Below are 24510 nucleotides of genomic sequence, written 5' to 3' on the forward strand. Positions count from 1 at the left end.
ACCGCGGAGGTGGTCGCGGCGCCTCATTCGACTTCCAGCGGCCGGCGAGCTCGCGCACCCGCCCGGCACATCCGGGAGGCCGTGCGCACGAGCCAAGTGGCCGAAAATAGCCCCCGCCGAGCGGATCGGCTGTTTATAAGCACCGCGGAGGTGGTCGCGGCGCCTCATTCGACTTCCGGCGAGCTCGCGCACCCGCCCGGCACATCCGGGAGGCCGTGCGCACGAGCCAAGTGGCCGAAAATAGCCCCCGCCGAGCGGATCGGCTGTTTATAAGCACCGCGGAGGTGGTCGCGGCGCCTCATTCGACTTCCAGCGGCCGGCGAGCTCGCGCACCCGCCCGGCACATCCGGGAGGCCGTGCGCACGAGCCAAGTGGCCGAAAATAGCCCCCGCCGAGCGGATCGGCTGTTTATAAGCACCGCGGAGGTGGTCGCGGCGCCTCATTCGACTTACAGCGGTCGGCGAGCTCGCGCACCCGCCCGGCACATCCGGGAGGCCGTGCGCACGAGCCAAGTGGCCGAAAATAGCCCCCGCCGAGCGGATCGGCTGTTTATAAGCACCGCGGAGGTGGTCGCGGCGCCTCATTCGACTTCCAGCGGCCGGCGAGCTCGCGCACCCGCCCGGCACATCCGGGAGGCCGTGCGCACGAGCCAAGTGGCCGAAAATAGCCCCCGCCGAGCGGATCGGCTGTTTATAAGCACCGCGGAGGTGGTCGCGGCGCCTCATTCGACTTCCAGCGGCCGGCGAGCTCGCGCACCCGCCCGGCACATCCGGGAGGCCGTGCGCACGAGCCAAGTGGCCGAAAATAGCCCCCGCCGAGCGGATCGGCTGTTTATAAGCAGCGCGGAGGTGGTCGCGGCGCCTCATTCGACTTCCAGCGGCCAGCGAGCTCGCGCACCCGCCCGGCACATCCGGGAGGCCGTGCGCACGAGCCAAGTGGCCGAAAATAGCCCCCGCCGAGCGGATCGGCTGTTTATAAGCACCGCGGAGGTGGTCGCGGCGCCTCATTCGACTTCCAGCGGCCGGCGAGCTCGCGCACCCGCCCGGCACATCCGGGAGGCCGTGCGCACGAGCCAAGTGGCCGAAAATAGCCCCCGCCGAGCGGATCGGCTGTTTATAAGCACCGCGGAGGTGGTCGCGTCGCCTCATTCGACTTCCGGCGAGCTCGCGCACCCGCCCGGCACATCCGGGAGGCCGTGCGCACGAGCCAAGTGGCCGAAAATAGCCCCCGCCGAGCGGATCGGCTGTTTATAAGCACCGCGGAGGTGGTCGCGGCGCCTCATTCGACTTCCAGCGGCCGGCGAGCTCGCGCACCCGCCCGGCACATCCGGGAGGCCGTGCGCACGAGCCAAGTGGCCGAAAATAGCCCCCGCCGAGCGGATCGGCTGTTTATAAGCACCGCGGAGGTGGTCGCGGCGCCTCATTCGACTTACAGCGGTCGGCGAGCTCGCGCACCCGCCCGGCACATCCGGGAGGCCGTGCGCACGAGCCAAGTGGCCGAAAATAGCCCCCGCCGAGCGGATCGGCTGTTTATAAGCACCGCGGAGGTGGTCGCGGCGCCTCATTCGACTTCCAGCGGCCGGCGAGCTCGCGCACCCGCCCGGCACATCCGGGAGGCCGTGCGCACGAGCCAAGTGGCCGAAAATAGCCCCCGCCGAGCAGATCGGCTGTTTATAAGCACCGCGGAGGTGGTCGCGGCGCCTCATTCGACTTCCAGCGGCCGGCGAGCTCGCGCACCCGCCCGGCACATCCGGGAGGCCGTGCGCACGAGCCAAGTGGCCGAAAATAGCCCCCGCCGAGCGGATCGGCTGTTTATAAGCACCGCGGAGGTGGTCGCGGCGCCTCATTCGACTTCCAGCGGCCGGCGAGCTCGCGCACCCGCCCGGCACATCCGGGAGGCCGTGCGCACGAGCCAAGTGGCCGAAAATAGCCCCCGCCGAGCGGATCGGCGGTTTATAAGCACCGCGGAGGTGGTCGCGGCGCCTCATTCGACTTCCAGCGGCCGGCGAGATCGCGCACCCGCCCGGCACATCCGGGAGGCCGTGCGCACGAGCCAAGTGGCCGAAAATAGCCCCCGCCGAGCGGATCGGCTGTTTATAAGCACCGCGGAGGTGGTCGCGGCGCCTCATTCGACTTCCAGCGGCCGGCGAGCTCGCGCACCCGCCCGGCACATCCGGGAGGCCGTGCGCACGAGCCAAGTGGCCGAAAATAGCCCCCGCCGAGCGGATCGGCTGTTTATAAGCACCGCGGAGGTGGTCGCGGCGCCTCATTCGACTTCCGGCGAGCTCGCGCACCCGCCCGGCACATCCGGGAGGCCGTGCGCACGAGCCAAGTGGCCGAAAATAGCCCCCGCCGAGCGGATCGGCGGTTTATAAGCACCGCGGAGGTGGTCGCGGCGCCTCATTCGACTTCCAGCGGCCGGCGAGATCGCGCACCCGCCCGGCACATCCGGGAGGCCGTGCGCACGAGCCAAGTGGCCGAAAATAGCCCCCGCCGAGCGGATCGGCTGTTTATAAGCACCGCGGAGGTGGTCGCGGCGCCTCATTCGACTTCCAGCGGCCGGCGAGCTCGCGCACCCGCCCGGCACATCCGGGAGGCCGTGCGCACGAGCCAAGTGGCCGAAAATAGCCCCCGCCGAGCGGATCGGCTGTTTATAAGCACCGCGGAGGTGGTCGCGGCGCCTCATTCGACTTCCGGCGAGCTCGCGCACCCGCCCGGCACATCCGGGAGGCCGTGCGCACGAGCCAAGTGGCCGAAAATAGCCCCCGCCGAGCGGATCGGCTGTTTATAAGCACCGCGGAGGTGGTCGCGGCGCCTCATTCGACTTCCAGCGGCCGGCGAGCTCGCGCACCCGCCCGGCACATCCGGGAGGCCGTGCGCACGAGCCAAGTGGCCGAAAATAGCCCCCGCCGAGCGGATCGGCTGTTTATAAGCACCGCGGAGGTGGTCGCGGCGCCTCATTCGACTTACAGCGGTCGGCGAGCTCGCGCACCCGCCCGGCACATCCGGGAGGCCGTGCGCACGAGCCAAGTGGCCGAAAATAGCCCCCGCCGAGCGGATCGGCTGTTTATAAGCACCGCGGAGGTGGTCGCGGCGCCTCATTCGACTTCCAGCGGCCGGCGAGCTCGCGCACCCGCCCGGCACATCCGGGAGGCCGTGCGCACGAGCCAAGTGGCCGAAAATAGCCCCCGCCGAGCGGATCGGCTGTTTATAAGCACCGCGGAGGTGGTCGCGGCGCCTCATTCGACTTCCAGCGGCCGGCGAGCTCGCGCACCCGCCCGGCACATCCGGGAGGCCGTGCGCACGAGCCAAGTGGCCGAAAATAGCCCCCGCCGAGCGGATCGGCTGTTTATAAGCACCGCGGAGGTGGTCGCGGCGCCTCATTCGACTTCCAGCGGCCGGCGAGCTCGCGCACCCGCCCGGCACATCCGGGAGGCCGTGCGCACGAGCCAAGTGGCCGAAAATAGCCCCCGCCGAGCGGATCGGCTGTTTATAAGCACCGCGGAGGTGGTCGCGGCGCCTCATTCGACTTCCAGCGGCCGGCGAGCTCGCGCACCCGCCCGGCACATCCGGGAGGCCGTGCGCACGAGCCAAGTGGCCGAAAATAGCCCTCGCCGAGCGGATCGGCGGTTTATAAGCACCGCGGAGGTGGTCGCGGCGCCTCATTCGACTTCCAGCGGGCCGCGCACTCGCGCACGCCGCCCGGTTCAAATTTTCTAAGTGCAACGCACAATGAGATGCATGAGAAACGGCCTTGGTTACCATCACATTTGAAGCGATGAATACGAAGTTAAATTTTATGACTCGGTGTATAAGTCGAGGTCGATTTTTTTCGGTCGATTTTGGATCGAAAAAGGTCGACCAATACACCGGCAAATACGGTATATATACTTATTATAAATGTAGTATTTATTTATATTGATTTATTGTTTATTTATATATATAAAGGCAGGTCCGCAAAAATATTTCTGACGCGTAGCCGGTCCGTGGCGCAAGAAAGTTTGGGGACCACTAGTCTAAAAGAATCTGGCCGTAACTGGAATAGGGTTCTACGCGAATGCCCAACGGAAAAGTGAAGTGCACAAAACCTGCATTTGGCTGTATCAAAATAAATGTCATGAAAAAGGTAAAAACACTACATGGAAGCGCAATGTGTTGTGCTGGGTTCTTTTACAACTAAAGACTGCTGCTTTGAGTTCACAGGGAGCCATGCTCTTTATTCACTGTACATAGTCTGTCCTCTAGCGGTAAAAACGTGAACTGCAATGCTATGGCTGTCGCCACACAATGTAGGTTTTAAACTCGTGTTGTAGTTTCAGTGTCGGAGTTCAAACTAGGCTTGCAGTTTCCGAATGCCATTCGTGATGGGTGCTGTAAAAAGTTCTTGGCTTAAACGATTGAAGTGCACATAAGAAAAAAAAAAAAAAAAAAAAAAAGCTTACGGTAAATGGTATTCCCAGGCGGTGTCCCATCCAAGTACTAACCAGGCCCGACCCTGCTTAGCCTCCGAGGTCGGACGAGAGCGGGCGCTCTCAGGGTAGTATTGCCGTAAGCCGTGAGACCGCTCAGAATTTTTCATTTTATAGACACAATCGCCCCTGAAACCATGCCAAGCAGCGGCGGGACTTGATGGCTGTGGTAAAAGTTTCCTTTCACAATTGACGTGGGAAAAAAAAAAAAAAAGGCTTTCAGCACCTGGTATTCCCGGACGGTCACCCTTCCCTTTTGTTTTTTTTTTTTTTGTTTTTTTTACAACCAGGGCCGAAACAGGCTTTCTTCCAAGGCTTTTGGTGTTTTCTGGAAACATGGCTATCATGAAAAGTTATTGACAGCTTTTTATGCGGTAGCACGAATTTGCCGTTGCGACCTGCATTTTGCTGAATCAAAATAAATGCCTTGAAAAGTTTAAAAACACTTCATGGAAGTCACTTCACTGGTTTCTTTTATATCAAACAAATTGTTTTAGGTTATTCACCTGACATGTTTCGGCGGTTTCTTCCGCCTTCATCAGAGTGTCACAGATGTGATGGTGACGCGTCTTTATCAGCTGATGGATCAACATGTCAGGTGAATAACCTAAAACAATTTGTTTGATATAAAAGAAACCAGTGAAGTGATTAAATAAGGAAAAACAGAATGAACTTAGTACAATTACTTCATGGAAGTGTTGTGTTGGGTTCTTTTACAAGTCAAGCCTGCTGCTTTGAGTTCACAGGGAGCCATGCTCACTGTACATAGTCTGCTCTCTAGCGGTAAAAAATTTAACTACAATGCTGTGGATGTCACCACATAATATAGCTTTCAAACTCGTGTTATAGTTTCAATGTCGGAGTTTAAATTAGGCTTGCTGTTTCCGGATGCCATTCGTGATGGGTGTTGTAAAAAATAGCTTCTTAAACGATTGAAGTGCACATAAGAAAAAGAAAAAGCTTACAGCACCTGGTATTCCCAGGCGGTCTCCCATCCAAGTACTAACCAGGCCCGACCCTGCTTAGCTTCCGAGATCGGACGAGATCGGGCGTTCTCAGGGTAGTATGGCCGTAAGCCGTGAGGTGACCCAACATTTTGCATTTTATAGACACAATCGCCCCTGAAACTAGCGAGCGAGCCAATGAAGCCTTCAAAACTGCTTCGGCACATGGAGACCAAGCATCCTGCATTAAAAAACAAACCTTAACCACTTCGGGTTTCATTGTCTCCGATTACGCCTGGATGGGACCGGCTCGTTTCTGAGAAACAAGCTCGGTGCTCCCAATAATTCAACGTAATGGTGACTTTTATTTTTATGTGGTTTATATTTGTTTTTATGCCAGTCGTATCATTTTATTTAATCCTATTTATATATATTTATTATAAATGTAGTATTTATTTATATAGATTTATTGTTTATTTATATATATAAAGGCAGGTCCGCAAAAATATTTCTGACGCGTAGCCGGTCCGTGGCGCAAGAAAGTTTGGGGACCACTAGTCTAAAAGAATCTGGCCGTAACTGGAATAGGGTTCTACGCGAATGCCCAACGGAAAAGTGAAGTGCACAAAACCTGCATTTGGCTGTATCAAAATAAATGTCATGAAAAAGGTAAAAACACTACATGGAAGCGCAATGTGTTGTGCTGGGTTCTTTTACAACTAAAGACTGCTGCTTTGAGTTCACAGGGAGCCATGCTCTTTATTCACTGTACATAGTCTGTCCTCTAGCGGTAAAAACGTGAACTGCAATGCTATGGCTGTCGCCACACAATGTAGGTTTTAAACTCGTGTTGTAGTTTCAGTGTCGGAGTTCAAACTAGGCTTGCAGTTTCCGAATGCCATTCGTGATGGGTGCTGTAAAAAGTTCTTGGCTTAAACGATTGAAGTGCACATAAGAAAAAAAAAAAAAAAAGCTTACGGTAAATGGTATTCCCAGGCGGTGTCCCATCCAAGTACTTACCAGGCCCGACCCTGCTTAGCCTCCGAGATCGGACGAGATCGGGCGCTCTCAGGGTAGTATGGCCGTAAGCCGTGAGACCGCTCAGAATATTTTTCATTTTATAGACACAATCGCCCCTGAAACCATGCCAAGCAGCGGCGGGACTTGATGGCTGTGGTAAAAGTTTCCTTTCACAATTGACGTGGGAAAAAAAAAAAAAAAAGGCTTTCAGCACCTGGTATTCCCGGACGGTCACCCTTCCCTTTTGTTTTTTTTTTTTTTTTTACAACCAGGGCCGAAACAGGCTTTCTTCCAAGGCTTTTGGTGTTTTCTGGAAACATGGCTATCATGAAAAGTTATTGACAGCTTTTTATGCGGTAGCACGAATTTGCCGTTGCGACCTGCATTTTGCTGAATCAAAATAAATGCCTTGAAAAGTTTAAAAACACTTCATGGAAGTGTTGTGTTGGGTTCTTTTACAAGTCAAGCCTGCTGCTTTGAGTTCACAGGGAGCCATGCTCACTGTACATAGTCTGCTCTCTAGCGGTAAAAAATTTAACTACAATGCTGTGGATGTCACCACATAATATAGCTTTCAAACTCGTGTTATAGTTTCAATGTCGGAGTTTAAATTAGGCTTGCTGTTTCCGGATGCCATTCGTGATGGGTGTTGTAAAAAATAGCTTCTTAAACGATTGAAGTGCACATAAGAAAAAGAAAAAGCTTACAGCACCTGGTATTCCCAGGCGGTCTCCCATCCAAGTACTAACCAGGCCCGACCCTGCTTAGCTTCCGAGATCGGACGAGATCGGGCGTTCTCAGGGTAGTATGGCCGTAAACCGTGAGGTGACCCAACATTTTGCATTTTATAGACACAATCGCCCCTGAAACTAGCGAGCGAGCCAATGAAGCCTTCAAAACTGCTTCGGCACATGGAGACCAAGCATCCTGCATTAAAAGACAAACCTTAACCACTTCGGGTTTCATTGTCTCCGATTACGCCTGGATGGGACCGGCTCGTTTCTGAGAAACAAGCTCGGTGCTCCCAATAATTCAACGTAATGGTGACTTTTATTTTTATGTGGTTTATATTTGTTTTTATGCCAGTCGTATCATTTTATTTAATCGTATTTACCGTATTTGCCGGTGTACAGGTCGACTCGGTGTATAAGTCGACCCCCTAAAATTCGACGGAAATTTACGATTTTATGATATATCCTTTGTATAAGTCGAGCTCAATTGTTGCATTATATTAAACTTCAAAATTCAATATGCGAAATTTATTGACGAAATGTGTTCAAATTCTGGGAGGCCGTGCGCATGCTGCTGTTTATAAGCACCGCGGAGGAGATCGCGGCCGGCGAGCTCGCGCACGCCGCCCGGCACCAACGGGAGGCCGGAAATAGCTCCAAGCCGAGCGGATCGGCACTTTATAAGCACCGCGGAGGAGATCGCGGCGCCTCATTCGACTTCCAGCGGCCGGCGAGCTCGCGCACCCGCCCGGCACATCCGGGAGGCCGTGCGCACGAGCCAAGTGGCCGAAAATAGCCCCCGCCGAGCGGATCGGCTGTTTATAAGCACCGCGGAGGTGGTCGCGGCGCCTCATTCGACTTCCAGCGGCCGGCGAGCTCGCGCACCCGCCCGGCACATCCGGGAGGCCGTGCGCACGAGCCAAGTGGCCGAAAATAGCCCCCGCCGAGCGGATCGGCTGTTTATAAGCACCGCGGAGGTGGTCGCGGCGCCTCATTCGACTTCCAGCGGCCGGCGAGCTCGCGCACCCGCCCGGCACATCCGGGAGGCCGTGCGCACGAGCCAAGTGGCCGAAAATAGCCCCCGCCGAGCGGATCGGCTGTTTATAAGCACCGCGGAGGTGGTCGCGGCGCCTCATTCGACTTCCAGCGGCCGGCGAGCTCGCGCACCCGCCCGGCACATCCGGGAGGCCGTGCGCACGAGCCAAGTGGCCGAAAATAGCCCCCGCCGAGCGGATCGGCTGTTTATAAGCACCGCGGAGGTGGTCGCGGCGCCTCATTCGACTTCCAGCGGCCGGCGAGCTCGCGCACCCGCCCGGCACATCCGGGAGGCCGTGCGCACGAGCCAAGTGGCCGAAAATAGCCCCCGCCGAGCGGATCGGCTGTTTATAAGCACCGCGGAGGTGGTCGCGGCGCCTCATTCGACTTCCAGCGGCCGGCGAGCTCGCGCACCCGCCCGGCACATCCGGGAGGCCGTGCGCACGAGCCAAGTGGCCGAAAATAGCCCCCGCCGAGCGGATCGGCTGTTTATAAGCACCGCGGAGGTGGTCGCGGCGCCTCATTCGACTTCCAGCGGCCGGCGAGCTCGCGCACCCGCCCGGCACATCCGGGAGGCCGTGCGCACGAGCCAAGTGGCCGAAAATAGCCCCCGCCGAGCGGATCGGCTGTTTATAAGCACCGCGGAGGTGGTCGCGGCGCCTCATTCGACTTCCAGCGGCCGGCGAGCTCGCGCACCCGCCCGGCACATCCGGGAGGCCGTGCGCACGAGCCAAGTGGCCGAAAATAGCCCTCGCCGAGCGGATCGGCGGTTTATAAGCACCGCGGAGGTGGTCGCGGCGCCTCATTCGACTTCCAGCGGGCCGCGCACTCGCGCACGCCGCCCGGTTCAAATTTTCTAAGTGCAACGCACAATGAGATGCATGAGAAACGGCCTTGGTTACCATCACATTTGAAGCGATGAATACGAAGTTAAATTTTATGACTCGGTGTATAAGTCGAGGTCGATTTTTTTCGGTCGATTTTGGATCGAAAAAGGTCGACCAATACACCGGCAAATACGGTATATATACTTATTATAAATGTAGTATTTATTTATATTGATTTATTGTTTATTTATATATATAAAGGCAGGTCCGCAAAAATATTTCTGACGCGTAGCCGGTCCGTGGCGCAAGAAAGTTTGGGGACCACTAGTCTAAAAGAATCTGGCCGTAACTGGAATAGGGTTCTACGCGAATGCCCAACGGAAAAGTGAAGTGCACAAAACCTGCATTTGGCTGTATCAAAATAAATGTCATGAAAAAGGTAAAAACACTACATGGAAGCGCAATGTGTTGTGCTGGGTTCTTTTACAACTAAAGACTGCTGCTTTGAGTTCACAGGGAGCCATGCTCTTTATTCACTGTACATAGTCTGTCCTCTAGCGGTAAAAACGTGAACTGCAATGCTATGGCTGTCGCCACACAATGTAGGTTTTAAACTCGTGTTGTAGTTTCAGTGTCGGAGTTCAAACTAGGCTTGCAGTTTCCGAATGCCATTCGTGATGGGTGCTGTAAAAAGTTCTTGGCTTAAACGATTGAAGTGCACATAAGAAAAAAAAAAAAAAAAAAAAAAAGCTTACGGTAAATGGTATTCCCAGGCGGTGTCCCATCCAAGTACTAACCAGGCCCGACCCTGCTTAGCCTCCGAGGTCGGACGAGAGCGGGCGCTCTCAGGGTAGTATTGCCGTAAGCCGTGAGACCGCTCAGAATTTTTCATTTTATAGACACAATCGCCCCTGAAACCATGCCAAGCAGCGGCGGGACTTGATGGCTGTGGTAAAAGTTTCCTTTCACAATTGACGTGGGAAAAAAAAAAAAAAAGGCTTTCAGCACCTGGTATTCCCGGACGGTCACCCTTCCCTTTTGTTTTTTTTTTTTTGTTTTTTTTACAACCAGGGCCGAAACAGGCTTTCTTCCAAGGCTTTTGGTGTTTTCTGGAAACATGGCTATCATGAAAAGTTATTGACAGCTTTTTATGCGGTAGCACGAATTTGCCGTTGCGACCTGCATTTTGCTGAATCAAAATAAATGCCTTGAAAAGTTTAAAAACACTTCATGGAAGTCACTTCACTGGTTTCTTTTATATCAAACAAATTGTTTTAGGTTATTCACCTGACATGTTTCGGCGGTTTCTTCCGCCTTCATCAGAGTGTCACAGATGTGATGGTGACGCGTCTTTATCAGCTGATGGATCAACATGTCAGGTGAATAACCTAAAACAATTTGTTTGATATAAAAGAAACCAGTGAAGTGATTAAATAAGGAAAAACAGAATGAACTTAGTACAATTACTTCATGGAAGTGTTGTGTTGGGTTCTTTTACAAGTCAAGCCTGCTGCTTTGAGTTCACAGGGAGCCATGCTCACTGTACATAGTCTGCTCTCTAGCGGTAAAAAATTTAACTACAATGCTGTGGATGTCACCACATAATATAGCTTTCAAACTCGTGTTATAGTTTCAATGTCGGAGTTTAAATTAGGCTTGCTGTTTCCGGATGCCATTCGTGATGGGTGTTGTAAAAAATAGCTTCTTAAACGATTGAAGTGCACATAAGAAAAAGAAAAAGCTTACAGCACCTGGTATTCCCAGGCGGTCTCCCATCCAAGTACTAACCAGGCCCGACCCTGCTTAGCTTCCGAGATCGGACGAGATCGGGCGTTCTCAGGGTAGTATGGCCGTAAGCCGTGAGGTGACCCAACATTTTGCATTTTATAGACACAATCGCCCCTGAAACTAGCGAGCGAGCCAATGAAGCCTTCAAAACTGCTTCGGCACATGGAGACCAAGCATCCTGCATTAAAAAACAAACCTTAACCACTTCGGGTTTCATTGTCTCCGATTACGCCTGGATGGGACCGGCTCGTTTCTGAGAAACAAGCTCGGTGCTCCCAATAATTCAACGTAATGGTGACTTTTATTTTTATGTGGTTTATATTTGTTTTTATGCCAGTCGTATCATTTTATTTAATCCTATTTATATATATTTATTATAAATGTAGTATTTATTTATATAGATTTATTGTTTATTTATATATATAAAGGCAGGTCCGCAAAAATATTTCTGACGCGTAGCCGGTCCGTGGCGCAAGAAAGTTTGGGGACCACTAGTCTAAAAGAATCTGGCCGTAACTGGAATAGGGTTCTACGCGAATGCCCAACGGAAAAGTGAAGTGCACAAAACCTGCATTTGGCTGTATCAAAATAAATGTCATGAAAAAGGTAAAAACACTACATGGAAGCGCAATGTGTTGTGCTGGGTTCTTTTACAACTAAAGACTGCTGCTTTGAGTTCACAGGGAGCCATGCTCTTTATTCACTGTACATAGTCTGTCCTCTAGCGGTAAAAACGTGAACTGCAATGCTATGGCTGTCGCCACACAATGTAGGTTTTAAACTCGTGTTGTAGTTTCAGTGTCGGAGTTCAAACTAGGCTTGCAGTTTCCGAATGCCATTCGTGATGGGTGCTGTAAAAAGTTCTTGGCTTAAACGATTGAAGTGCACATAAGAAAAAAAAAAAAAAAAGCTTACGGTAAATGGTATTCCCAGGCGGTGTCCCATCCAAGTACTTACCAGGCCCGACCCTGCTTAGCCTCCGAGATCGGACGAGATCGGGCGCTCTCAGGGTAGTATGGCCGTAAGCCGTGAGACCGCTCAGAATATTTTTCATTTTATAGACACAATCGCCCCTGAAACCATGCCAAGCAGCGGCGGGACTTGATGGCTGTGGTAAAAGTTTCCTTTCACAATTGACGTGGGAAAAAAAAAAAAAAAAGGCTTTCAGCACCTGGTATTCCCGGACGGTCACCCTTCCCTTTTGTTTTTTTTTTTTTTTTTACAACCAGGGCCGAAACAGGCTTTCTTCCAAGGCTTTTGGTGTTTTCTGGAAACATGGCTATCATGAAAAGTTATTGACAGCTTTTTATGCGGTAGCACGAATTTGCCGTTGCGACCTGCATTTTGCTGAATCAAAATAAATGCCTTGAAAAGTTTAAAAACACTTCATGGAAGTGTTGTGTTGGGTTCTTTTACAAGTCAAGCCTGCTGCTTTGAGTTCACAGGGAGCCATGCTCACTGTACATAGTCTGCTCTCTAGCGGTAAAAAATTTAACTACAATGCTGTGGATGTCACCACATAATATAGCTTTCAAACTCGTGTTATAGTTTCAATGTCGGAGTTTAAATTAGGCTTGCTGTTTCCGGATGCCATTCGTGATGGGTGTTGTAAAAAATAGCTTCTTAAACGATTGAAGTGCACATAAGAAAAAGAAAAAGCTTACAGCACCTGGTATTCCCAGGCGGTCTCCCATCCAAGTACTAACCAGGCCCGACCCTGCTTAGCTTCCGAGATCGGACGAGATCGGGCGTTCTCAGGGTAGTATGGCCGTAAACCGTGAGGTGACCCAACATTTTGCATTTTATAGACACAATCGCCCCTGAAACTAGCGAGCGAGCCAATGAAGCCTTCAAAACTGCTTCGGCACATGGAGACCAAGCATCCTGCATTAAAAGACAAACCTTAACCACTTCGGGTTTCATTGTCTCCGATTACGCCTGGATGGGACCGGCTCGTTTCTGAGAAACAAGCTCGGTGCTCCCAATAATTCAACGTAATGGTGACTTTTATTTTTATGTGGTTTATATTTGTTTTTATGCCAGTCGTATCATTTTATTTAATCGTATTTACCGTATTTGCCGGTGTACAGGTCGACTCGGTGTATAAGTCGACCCCCTAAAATTCGACGGAAATTTACGATTTTATGATATATCCTTTGTATAAGTCGAGCTCAATTGTTGCATTATATTAAACTTCAAAATTCAATATGCGAAATTTATTGACGAAATGTGTTCAAATTCTGGGAGGCCGTGCGCATGCTGCTGTTTATAAGCACCGCGGAGGAGATCGCGGCCGGCGAGCTCGCGCACGCCGCCCGGCACCAACGGGAGGCCGGAAATAGCTCCAAGCCGAGCGGATCGGCACTTTATAAGCACCGCGGAGGAGATCGCGGCGCCTCATTCGACTTCCAGCGGCCGGCGAGCTCGCGCACCCGCCCGGCACATCCGGGAGGCCGTGCGCACGAGCCAAGTGGCCGAAAATAGCCCCCGCCGAGCGGATCGGCTGTTTATAAGCACCGCGGAGGTGGTCGCGGCGCCTCATTCGACTTCCAGCGGCCGGCGAGCTCGCGCACCCGCCCGGCACATCCGGGAGGCCGTGCGCACGAGCCAAGTGGCCGAAAATAGCCCCCGCCGAGCGGATCGGCTGTTTATAAGCACCGCGGAGGTGGTCGCGGCGCCTCATTCGACTTCCAGCGGCCGGCGAGCTCGCGCACCCGCCCGGCACATCCGGGAGGCCGTGCGCACGAGCCAAGTGGCCGAAAATAGCCCCCGCCGAGCGGATCGGCTGTTTATAAGCACCGCGGAGGTGGTCGCGGCGCCTCATTCGACTTCCAGCGGCCGGCGAGCTCGCGCACCCGCCCGGCACATCCGGGAGGCCGTGCGCACGAGCCAAGTGGCCGAAAATAGCCCCCGCCGAGCGGATCGGCTGTTTATAAGCACCGCGGAGGTGGTCGCGACGCCTCATTCGACTTCCAGCGGCCGGCGAGCTAGCGCACCCGCCCGGCACATCCGGGAGGCCGTGCGCACGAGCCAAGTGGCCGAAAATAGCCCCCGCCGAGCGGATCGGCTGTTTATAAGCACCGCGGAGGTGGTCGCGGCGCCTCATTCGACTTCCAGCGGCCGGCGAGCTCGCGCACCCGCCCGGCACATCCGGGAGGCCGTGCGCACGAGCCAAGTGGCCGAAAATAGCCCCCGCCGAGCGGATCGGCTGTTTATAAGCACCGCGGAGGTGGTCGCGGCGCCTCATTCGACTTCCAGCGGCCGGCGAGCTCGCGCACCCGCCCGGCACATCCGGGAGGCCGTGCGCACGAGCCAAGTGGCCGAAAATAGCCCCCGCCGAGCGGATCGGCTGTTTATAAGCACCGCGGAGGTGGTCGCGGCGCCTCATTCGACTTCCAGCGGCCAGCGAGCTCGCGCACCCGCCCGGCACATCCGGGAGGCCGTGCGCACGAGCCAAGTGGCCGAAAATAGCCCCCGCCGAGCGGATCGGCTGTTTATAAGCACCGCGGAGGTGGTCGCGGCGCCTCATTCGACTTCCAGCGGCCGGCGAGCTCGCGCACCCGACCGGCACATCCGGGAGGCCGTGCGCACGAGCCAAGTGGCCGAAAATAGCCCCCGCCGAGCGGATCGGCTGTTTATAAGCACCGCGGAGGTGGTCGCGGCGCCTCATTCGACTTCCGGCGGGCGGCGAGCTCGCGCACCCGCCCGGCACATCCGGGAGGCCGTGCGCACGAGCCAAGTGGCCGAAAATAGCCCCCGCCGAGCGGATCGGCTGTTTATAAGCACCGCGGAGGTGGTCGCGGCGCCTCATTCGACTTCCAGCGGCCGGCGAGCTCGCGCACCCGCCCGGCACATCCGGGAGGCCGTGCGCACGAGCCAAGTGGCCGAAAATAGCCCCCGCCGAGCGGATCGGCTGTTTATAAGCACCGCGGAGGTGGTCGCGGCGCCTCATTCGACTTCCAGCGGCCGGCGAGCTCGCGCACCCGCCCGGCACATCCGGGAGGTCGTGCGCACGAGCCAAGTGGCCGAAAATAGCCCCCGCCGAGCGGATCGGCTGTTTATAAGCACCGCGGAGGTGGTCGCGGCGCCTCATTCGACTTCAAGCGGCCGGCGAGCTCGCGCACCCGCCCGGCACATCCGGGAGGCCGTGCGCACGAGCCAAGTGGCCGAAAATAGCCCCCGCCGAGCGGATCGGCTGTTTATAAGCACCGCGGAGGTGGTCGCGGCGCCTCATTCGACTTCCAGCGGCCGGCGAGCTCGCGCACCCGCCCGGCACATCCGGGAGGCCGTGCGCACGAGCCAAGTGGCCGAAAATAGCCCCCGCCGAGCGGATCGGCTGTTTATAAGCACCGCGGAGGTGGTCGGGCGCCTCATTCGACTTCCAGCGGCCGGCGAGCTCGCGCACCCGCCCGGCACATCCGGGAGGCCGTGCGCACGAGCCAAGTGGCCGAAAATAGCCCCCGCCGAGCGGATCGGCTGTTTATAAGCACCGCGGAGGTGGTCGCGGCGCCTCATTCGACTTCCAGCGGCCGGCGAGCTCGCGCACCCGCCCGGCACATCCGGGAGGCCGTGCGCACGAGCCAAGTGGCCGAAAATAGCCCCCGCCGAGCGGATCGGCTGTTTATAAGCACCGCGGAGGTGGTCGCGGCGCCTCATTCGACTTCCAGCGGCCGGCGAGCTCGCGCACCCGCCCGGCACATCCGGGAGGCCGTGCGCACGAGCCAAGTGGCCGAAAATAGCCCCCGCCGAGCGGATCGGCTGTTTATAAGCACCGCGGAGGTGGTCGCGGCGCCTCATTCGACTTCCAGCGGCCGGCGAGCTCGCGCACCCGCCCGGCATATCCGGGAGGCCGTGCGCACGAGCCAAGTGGCCGAAAATAGCCCCCGCCGAGCGGATCGGCTGTTTATAAGCACCGAGGAGGTGGTCGCGGCGCCTCATTCGACTTCCAGCGGCCGGCGAGCCCGCGCACCCGCCCGGCACATCCGGGAGGCCGTGCGCACGAGCCAAGTGGCCGAAAATAGCCCCCGCCGAGCGGATCGGCTGTTTATAAGCACCGCGGAGGTGGTCGCGGCGCCTCATTCGACTTCCAGCGGCCGGCGAGCTCGCGCACCCGCCCGGCACATCCGGGAGGCCGTGCGCACAAGCCAAGTGGCCGAAAATAGCCCCCGCCGAGCGGATCGGCTGTTTATAAGCACCGCGGAGGTGGTCGCGGCGCCTCATTCGACTTCCAGCGGCCGGCGAGCTCGCGCACCCGCCCGGCACATCCGGGAGGCCGTGCGCACGAGCCAAGTGGCCGAAAATAGCCCCCGCCGAGCGGATCGGCTGTTTATAAGCACCGCGGAGGTGGTCGCGGCGCCTCATTCGACTTCCAGCGGCCGGCGAGCTCGCGCACCCGCCCGGCACATCCGGGAGGCCGTGCGCACGAGCCAAGTGGCCGAAAATAGCCCCCGCCGAGCGGATCGGCTGTTTATAAGCACCGCGGAGGTGGTCGGGCGCCTCATTCGACTTCCAGCGGCCGGCGAGCTCGCGCACCCGCCCGGCACATCCGGGAGGCCGTGCGCACGAGCCAAGTGGCCGAAAATAGCCCCCGCCGAGCGGATCGGCTGTTTATAAGCACCGCGGAGGTGGTCGCGGCGCCTCATTCGACTTCCAGCGGCCGGCGAGCTCGCGCACCCGCCCGGCACATCCGGGAGGCCGTGCGCACGAGCCAAGTGGCCGAAAATAGCCCCCGCCGAGCGGATCGGCTGTTTATAAGCACCGCGGAGGTGGTCGCGGCGCCTCATTCGACTTCCAGCGGCCGGCGAGCTCGCGCACCCGCCCGGCACATCCGGGAGGCCGTGCGCACGAGCCAAGTGGCCGAAAATAGCCCCCGCCGAGCGGATCGGCTGTTTATAAGCACCGCGGAGGTGGTCGCGGCGCCTCATTCGACTTCCAGCGGCCGGCGAGCTCGCGCACCCGCCCGGCACATCCGGGAGGCCGTGCGCACGAGCCAAGTGGCCGAAAATAGCCCCCGCCGAGCGGATCGGCTGTTTATAAGCACCGCGGAGGTGGTCGCGGCGCCTCATTCGACTTCCAGCGGCCGGCGAGCTCGCGCACCCGCCCGGCACATCCGGGAGGCCGTGCGCACGAGCCAAGTGGCCGAAAATAGCCCCCGCCGAGCGGATCGGCTGTTTATAAGCACCGCGGAGGTGGTCGCGGCGCCTCATTCGACTTCCAGCGGCCGGCGAGCTCGCGCACCCGCCCGGCACATCCGGGAGGCCGTGCGCACGAGCCAAGTGGCCGAAAATAGCCCCCGCCGAGCGGATCGGCTGTTTATAAGCACCGCGGAGGTGGTCGCGGCGCCTCATTCGACTTCCGGCGAGCTCGCGCACCCGCCCGGCACATCCGGGAGGCCGTGCGCACGAGCCAAGTGGCCGAAAATAGCCCCCGCCGAGCGGATCGGCTGTTTATAAGCACCGCGGAGGTGGTCGCGGCGCCTCATTCGACTTCCAGCGGCCGGCGAGCTCGCGCACCCGCCCGGCACATCCGGGAGGCCGTGCGCACGAGCCAAGTGGCCGAAAATAGCCCCCGCCGAGCGGATCGGCTGTTTATAAGCACCGCGGAGGTGGTCGCGGCGCCTCATTCGACTTCCAGCGGCCGGCGAGCTCGCGCACCCGCCCGGCACATCCGGGAGGCCGTGCGCACGAGCCAAGTGGCCGAAAATAGCCCCCGCCGAGCGGATCGGCTGTTTATAAGCACCGCGGAGGTGGTCGCGGCGCCTCATTCGACTTCCAGCGGCCGGCGAGCTCGCGCACCCGCCCGGCACATCCGGGAGGCCGTGCGCACGAGCCAAGTGGCCGAAAATAGCCCCCGCCGAGCGGATCGGCTGTTTATAAGCACCGCGGAGGTGGTCGCGGCGCCTCATTCGACTTCCAGCGGCCGGCGAGCTCGCGCACCCGCCCGGCACATCCGGGAGGCCGTGCGCACGAGCCAAGTGGCCGAAAATAGCCCCCGCCGAGCGGATCGGCTGTTTATAAGCACCGCGGAGGTGGTCGCGGCGCCTCATTCGACTTCCAGCGGCCGGCGAGCTCGCGCACCCGCCCGGCACATCCGGGAGGCCGTGCGCACGAGCCAAGTGGCCGAAAATAGCCCCCGCCGAGCGGATCGGCTGTTTATAAGCACCGCGGAGGTGGTCGCGGCGCCTCATTCGACTTCCAGCGGCCGGCGAGCTCGCGCACCCGCCCGGCACATCCGGGAGGCCGTGCGCACGAGCCAAGTGGCCGAAAATAGCCCCCGCCGAGCGGATCGGCTGTTTATAAGCACCGCGGAGGTGGTCGCGGCGCCTCATTCGACTTCCAGCGGCCGGCGAGCTCGCGCACCCGCCCGGCACATCCGGGAGGCCGTGCGCACGAGCCAAGTGGCCGAAAATAGCCCTCGCCGAGCGGATCGGCGGTTTATAAGCACCGCGGAGGTGGTCGCGGCGCCTCATTCGACTTCCAGCGGGCCGCGCACTCGCGCACGCCGCCCGGTTCAAATTTTCTAAGTGCAACGCACAATGAGATGCATGAGAAACGGCCTTGGTTACCATCACATTTGAAGCGATGAATACGAAGTTAAATTTTATGACTCGGTGTATAAGTCGAGGTCGATTTTTTTCGGTCGATTTTGGATCGAAAAAGGTCGACCAATACACCGGCAAATACGGTATATATACTTATTATAAATGTAGTATTTATTTATATTGATTTATTGTTTATTTATATATATAAAGGCAGGTCCGCAAAAATATTTCTGACGCGTAGCCGGTCCGTGGCGCAAGAAAGTTTGGGGACCACTAGTCTAAAAGAATCTGGCCGTAACTGGAATAGGGTTCTACGCGAATGCCCAACGGAAAAGTGAAGTGCACAAAACCTGCATTTGGCTGTATCAAAATAAATGTCATGAAAAAGGTAAAAACACTACATGGAAGCGCAATGTGTTGTGCTGGGTTCTTTTACAACTAAAGACTGCTGCTTTGAGTTCACAGGGAGCCATGCTCTTTATTCACTGTACATAGTCTGTCCTCTAGCGGTAAAAACGTGAACTGCAATGCTATGGCTGTCGCCACACAATGTAGGTTTTAAACTCGTGTTGTAGTTTCAGTGTCGGAGTTCAAACTAGGCTTGCAGTTTCCGAATGCCATTCGTGATGGGTGCTGTAAAAAGTTCTTGGCTTAAACGATTGAAGTGCACATAAGAAAAAAAAAAAAAAAAAAAAAAAGCTTACGGTAAATGGTATTCCCAGGCGGTGTCCCATCCAAGTACTAACCAGGCCCGACCCTGCTTAGCCTCCGAGGTCGGACGAGAGCGGGCGCTCTCAGGGTAGTATTGCCGTAAGCCGTGAGACCGCTCAGAATTTTTCATTTTATAGACACAATCGCCCCTGAAACCATGCCAAGCAGCGGCGGGACTTGATGGCTGTGGTAAAAGTTTCCTTTCACAATTGACGTGGGAAAAAAAAAAAAAAAGGCTTTCAGCACCTGGTATTCCCGGACGGTCACCCTTCCCTTTTGTTTTTTTTTTTTTGTTTTTTTTACAACCAGGGCCGAAACAGGCTTTCTTCCAAGGCTTTTGGTGTTTTCTGGAAACATGGCTATCATGAAAAGTTATTGACAGCTTTTTATGCGGTAGCACGAATTTGCCGTTGCGACCTGCATTTTGCTGAATCAAAATAAATGCCTTGAAAAGTTTAAAAACACTTCATGGAAGTCACTTCACTGGTTTCTTTTATATCAAACAAATTGTTTTAGGTTATTCACCTGACATGTTTCGGCGGTTTCTTCCGCCTTCATCAGAGTGTCACAGATGTGATGGTGACGCGTCTTTATCAGCTGATGGATCAACATGTCAGGTGAATAACCTAAAACAATTTGTTTGATATAAAAGAAACCAGTGAAGTGATTAAATGAGGAAAAACAGAATGAACTTAGTACAATTACTTCATGGAAGTGTTGTGTTGGGTTCTTTTACAAGTCAAGCCTGCTGCTTTGAGTTCACAGGGAGCCATGCTCACTGTACATAGTCTGCTCTCTAGCGGTAAAAAATTTAACTACAATGCTGTGGATGTCACCACATAATATAGCTTTCAAACTCGTGTTATAGTTTCAATGTCGGAGTTTAAATTAGGCTTGCTGTTTCCGGATGCCATTCGTGATGGGTGTTGTAAAAAATAGCTTCTTAAACGATTGAAGTGCACATAAGAAAAAGAAAAAGCTTACAGCACCTGGTATTCCCAGGCGGTCTCCCATCCAAGTACTAACCAGGCCCGACCCTGCTTAGCTTCCGAGATCGGACGAGATCGGGCGTTCTCAGGGTAGTATGGCCGTAAGCCGTGAGGTGACCCAACATTTTGCATTTTATAGACACAATCGCCCCTGAAACTAGCGAGCGAGCCAATGAAGCCTTCAAAACTGCTTCGGCACATGGAGACCAAGCATCCTGCATTAAAAAACAAACCTTAACCACTTCGGGTTTCATTGTCTCCGATTACGCCTGGATGGGACCGGCTCGTTTCTGAGAAACAAGCTCGGTGCTCCCAATAATTCAACGTAATGGTGACTTTTATTTTTATGTGGTTTATATTTGTTTTTATGCCAGTCGTATCATTTTATTTAATCCTATTTATATATATTTATTATAAATGTAGTATTTATTTATATAGATTTATTGTTTATTTATATATATAAAGGCAGGTCCGCAAAAATATTTCTGACGCGTAGCCGGTCCGTGGCGCAAGAAAGTTTGGGGACCACTAGTCTAAAAGAATCTGGCCGTAACTGGAATAGGGTTCTACGCGAATGCCCAACGGAAAAGTGAAGTGCACAAAACCTGCATTTGGCTGTATCAAAATAAATGTCATGAAAAAGGTAAAAACACTACATGGAAGCGCAATGTGTTGTGCTGGGTTCTTTTACAACTAAAGACTGCTGCTTTGAGTTCACAGGGAGCCATGCTCTTTATTCACTGTACATAGTCTGTCCTCTAGCGGTAAAAACGTGAACTGCAATGCTATGGCTGTCGCCACACAATGTAGGTTTTAAACTCGTGTTGTAGTTTCAGTGTCGGAGTTCAAACTAGGCTTGCAGTTTCCGAATGCCATTCGTGATGGGTGCTGTAAAAAGTTCTTGGCTTAAACGATTGAAGTGCACATAAGAAAAAAAAAAAAAAAAGCTTACGGTAAATGGTATTCCCAGGCGGTGTCCCATCCAAGTACTTACCAGGCCCGACCCTGCTTAGCCTCCGAGATCGGACGAGATCGGGCGCTCTCAGGGTAGTATGGCCGTAAGCCGTGAGACCGCTCAGAATATTTTTCATTTTATAGACACAATCGCCCCTGAAACCATGCCAAGCAGCGGCGGGACTTGATGGCTGTGGTAAAAGTTTCCTTTCACAATTGACGTGGGAAAAAAAAAAAAAAAAGGCTTTCAGCACCTGGTATTCCCGGACGGTCACCCTTCCCTTTTGTTTTTTGTTTTTTTTTTACAACCAGGGCCGAAACAGGCTTTCTTCCAAGGCTTTTGGTGTTTTCTGGAAACATGGCTATCATGAAAAGTTATTGACAGCTTTTTATGCGGTAGCACGAATTTGCCGTTGCGACCTGCATTTTGCTGAATCAAAATAAATGCCTTGAAAAGTTTAAAAACACTTCATGGAAGTGTTGTGTTGGGTTCTTTTACAAGTCAAGCCTGCTGCTTTGAGTTCACAGGGAGCCATGCTCACTGTACATAGTCTGCTCTCTAGCGGTAAAAAATTTAACTACAATGCTGTGGATGTCACCACATAATATAGCTTTCAAACTCGTGTTATAGTTTCAATGTCGGAGTTTAAATTAGGCTTGCTGTTTCCGGATGCCATTCGTGATGGGTGTTGTAAAAAATAGCTTCTTAAACGATTGAAGTGCACATAAGAAAAAGAAAAAGCTTACAGCACCTGGTATTCCCAGGCGGTCTCCCATCCAAGTACTAACCAGGCCCGACCCTGCTTAGCTTCCGAGATCGGACGAGATCGGGCGTTCTCAGGGTAGTATGGCCGTAAACCGTGAGGTGACCCAACATTTTGCATTTTATAGACACAATCGCCCTCTGAAACTAGCGAGCGAGCCAATGAAGCCTTCAAAACTGCTTCGGCACATGGAGACCAAGCATCCTGCATTAAAAGACAAACCTTAACCACTTCGGGTTTCATTGTCTCCGATTACGCCTGGATGGGACCGGCTCGTTTCTGAGAAACAAGCTCGGTGCTCCCAATAATTCAACGTAATGGTGACTTTTATTTTTATGTGGTTTATATTTGTTTTTATGCCAGTCGTATCATTTTATTTAATCGTATTTACCGTATTTGCCGGTGTACAGGTCGACTCGGTGTATAAGTCGACCCCCTAAAATTCGACGGAAATTTACGATTTTATGATATATCCTTTGTATAAGTCGAGCTCAATTGTTGCATTATATTAAACTTCAAAATTCAATATGCGAAATTTATTGACGAAATGTGTTCAAATTCTGGGAGGCCGTGCGCATGCTGCTGTTTATAAGCACCGCGGAGGAGATCGCGGCCGGCGAGCTCGCGCACGCCGCCCGGCACCAACGGGAGGCCGGAAATAGCTCCAAGCCGAGCGGATCGGCACTTTATAAGCACCGCGGAGGAGATCGCGGCGCCTCATTCGACTTCCAGCGGCCGGCGAGCTCGCGCACCCGCCCGGCACATCCGGGAGGCCGTGCGCACGAGCCAAGTGGCCGAAAATAGCCCCCGCCGAGCGGATCGGCTGTTTATAAGCACCGCGGAGGTGGTCGCGGCGCCTCATTCGACTTCCAGCGGCCGGCGAGCTCGCGCACCCGCCCGGCACATCCGGGAGGCCGTGCGCACGAGCCAAGTGGCCGAAAATAGCCCCCGCCGAGCGGATCGGCTGTTTATAAGCACCGCGGAGGTGGTCGCGGCGCCTCATTCGACTTCCAGCGGCCGGCGAGCTCGCGCACCCGCCCGGCACATCCGGGAGGCCGTGCGCACGAGCCAAGTGGCCGAAAATAGCCCCCGCCGAGCGGATCGGCTGTTTATAAGCACCGCGGAGGTGGTCGCGGCGCCTCATTCGACTTCCAGCGGCCGGCGAGCTCGCGCACCCGCCCGGCACATCCGGGAGGCCGTGCGCACGAGCCAAGTGGCCGAAAATAGCCCCCGCCGAGCGGATCGGCTGTTTATAAGCACCGCGGAGGTGGTCGCGACGCCTCATTCGACTTCCAGCGGCCGGCGAGCTAGCGCACCCGCCCGGCACATCCGGGAGGCCGTGCGCACGAGCCAAGTGGCCGAAAATAGCCCCCGCCGAGCGGATCGGCTGTTTATAAGCACCGCGGAGGTGGTCGCGGCGCCTCATTCGACTTCCAGCGGCCGGCGAGCTCGCGCACCCGCCCGGCACATCCGGGAGGCCGTGCGCACGAGCCAAGTGGCCGAAAATAGCCCCCGCCGAGCGGATCGGCTGTTTATAAGCACCGCGGAGGTGGTCGCGGCGCCTCATTCGACTTCCAGCGGCCGGCGAGCTCGCGCACCCGCCCGGCACATCCGGGAGGCCGTGCGCACGAGCCAAGTGGCCGAAAATAGCCCCCGCCGAGCGGATCGGCTGTTTATAAGCACCGCGGAGGTGGTCGCGGCGCCTCATTCGACTTCCAGCGGCCAGCGAGCTCGCGCACCCGCCCGGCACATCCGGGAGGCCGTGCGCACGAGCCAAGTGGCCGAAAATAGCCCCCGCCGAGCGGATCGGCTGTTTATAAGCACCGCGGAGGTGGTCGCGGCGCCTCATTCGACTTCCAGCGGCCGGCGAGCTCGCGCACCCGACCGGCACATCCGGGAGGCCGTGCGCACGAGCCAAGTGGCCGAAAATAGCCCCCGCCGAGCGGATCGGCTGTTTATAAGCACCGCGGAGGTGGTCGCGGCGCCTCATTCGACTTCCGGCGGGCGGCGAGCTCGCGCACCCGCCCGGCACATCCGGGAGGCCGTGCGCACGAGCCAAGTGGCCGAAAATAGCCCCCGCCGAGCGGATCGGCTGTTTATAAGCACCGCGGAGGTGGTCGCGGCGCCTCATTCGACTTCCAGCGGCCGGCGAGCTCGCGCACCCGCCCGGCACATCCGGGAGGCCGTGCGCACGAGCCAAGTGGCCGAAAATAGCCCCCGCCGAGCGGATCGGCTGTTTATAAGCACCGCGGAGGTGGTCGCGGCGCCTCATTCGACTTCCAGCGGCCGGCGAGCTCGCGCACCCGCCCGGCACATCCGGGAGGCCGTGCGCACGAGCCAAGTGGCCGAAAATAGCCCCCGCCGAGCGGATCGGCTGTTTATAAGCACCGCGGAGGTGGTCGCGGCGCCTCATTCGACTTCAAGCGGCCGGCGAGCTCGCGCACCCGCCCGGCACATCCGGGAGGCCGTGCGCACGAGCCAAGTGGCCGAAAATAGCCCCCGCCGAGCGGATCGGCTGTTTATAAGCACCGCGGAGGTGGTCGCGGCGCCTCATTCGACTTCCAGCGGCCGGCGAGCTCGCGCACCCGCCCGGCACATCCGGGAGGCCGTGCGCACGAGCCAAGTGGCCGAAAATAGCCCCCGCCGAGCGGATCGGCTGTTTATAAGCACCGCGGAGGTGGTCGGGCGCCTCATTCGACTTCCAGCGGCCGGCGAGCTCGCGCACCCGCCCGGCACATC

The 24510-nt window shown here is 56.1% G+C and overlaps 6 non-coding genes and 6 pseudogenes across 6 annotated transcripts; all 12 read right to left on the reverse strand.

Annotated features, from left to right (window-relative positions):
- Positions 1–4434: 4434 nt before the first annotated feature.
- LOC125974383 (5S ribosomal RNA) lies at positions 4435–4553 on the reverse strand (annotated as a pseudogene).
- Positions 4554–5426: 873 nt separating this feature from the next.
- LOC125974373 (5S ribosomal RNA) lies at positions 5427–5545 on the reverse strand. The gene has a single exon (XR_007483512.1). It is a non-coding gene; the product is annotated as a 5S ribosomal RNA (ribosomal RNA).
- Positions 5546–6383: 838 nt separating this feature from the next.
- On the reverse strand, positions 6384–6502 carry LOC125974351 (5S ribosomal RNA; annotated as a pseudogene).
- A 630-nt stretch (positions 6503–7132) lies between these two features.
- Positions 7133–7251, reverse strand: LOC125974433 (5S ribosomal RNA). Its single transcript, XR_007483552.1, has one exon. It is a non-coding gene; the product is annotated as a 5S ribosomal RNA (ribosomal RNA).
- A 2522-nt stretch (positions 7252–9773) lies between these two features.
- Positions 9774–9892, reverse strand: LOC125974384 (5S ribosomal RNA; annotated as a pseudogene).
- Positions 9893–10764: 872 nt separating this feature from the next.
- Positions 10765–10883, reverse strand: LOC125974385 (5S ribosomal RNA). The gene has a single exon (XR_007483513.1). It is a non-coding gene; the product is annotated as a 5S ribosomal RNA (ribosomal RNA).
- An 838-nt stretch (positions 10884–11721) lies between these two features.
- LOC125974352 (5S ribosomal RNA) lies at positions 11722–11840 on the reverse strand (annotated as a pseudogene).
- Positions 11841–12470: 630 nt separating this feature from the next.
- LOC125974436 (5S ribosomal RNA) lies at positions 12471–12589 on the reverse strand. Its single transcript, XR_007483553.1, has one exon. It is a non-coding gene; the product is annotated as a 5S ribosomal RNA (ribosomal RNA).
- Positions 12590–19050: 6461 nt separating this feature from the next.
- On the reverse strand, positions 19051–19169 carry LOC125974386 (5S ribosomal RNA; annotated as a pseudogene).
- An 872-nt stretch (positions 19170–20041) lies between these two features.
- Positions 20042–20160, reverse strand: LOC125974394 (5S ribosomal RNA). The gene has a single exon (XR_007483519.1). It is a non-coding gene; the product is annotated as a 5S ribosomal RNA (ribosomal RNA).
- Positions 20161–20998: 838 nt separating this feature from the next.
- On the reverse strand, positions 20999–21117 carry LOC125974353 (5S ribosomal RNA; annotated as a pseudogene).
- Positions 21118–21747: 630 nt separating this feature from the next.
- Positions 21748–21866, reverse strand: LOC125974437 (5S ribosomal RNA). The gene has a single exon (XR_007483554.1). It is a non-coding gene; the product is annotated as a 5S ribosomal RNA (ribosomal RNA).
- Positions 21867–24510: the final 2644 nt, after the last annotated feature.

The sequence above is a fragment of the Syngnathus scovelli genome, chromosome 8 (assembly GCF_024217435.2).
Source record: "Syngnathus scovelli strain Florida chromosome 8, RoL_Ssco_1.2, whole genome shotgun sequence".
NCBI classification, from domain to species: Eukaryota; Metazoa; Chordata; class Actinopteri; order Syngnathiformes; family Syngnathidae; genus Syngnathus; species Syngnathus scovelli.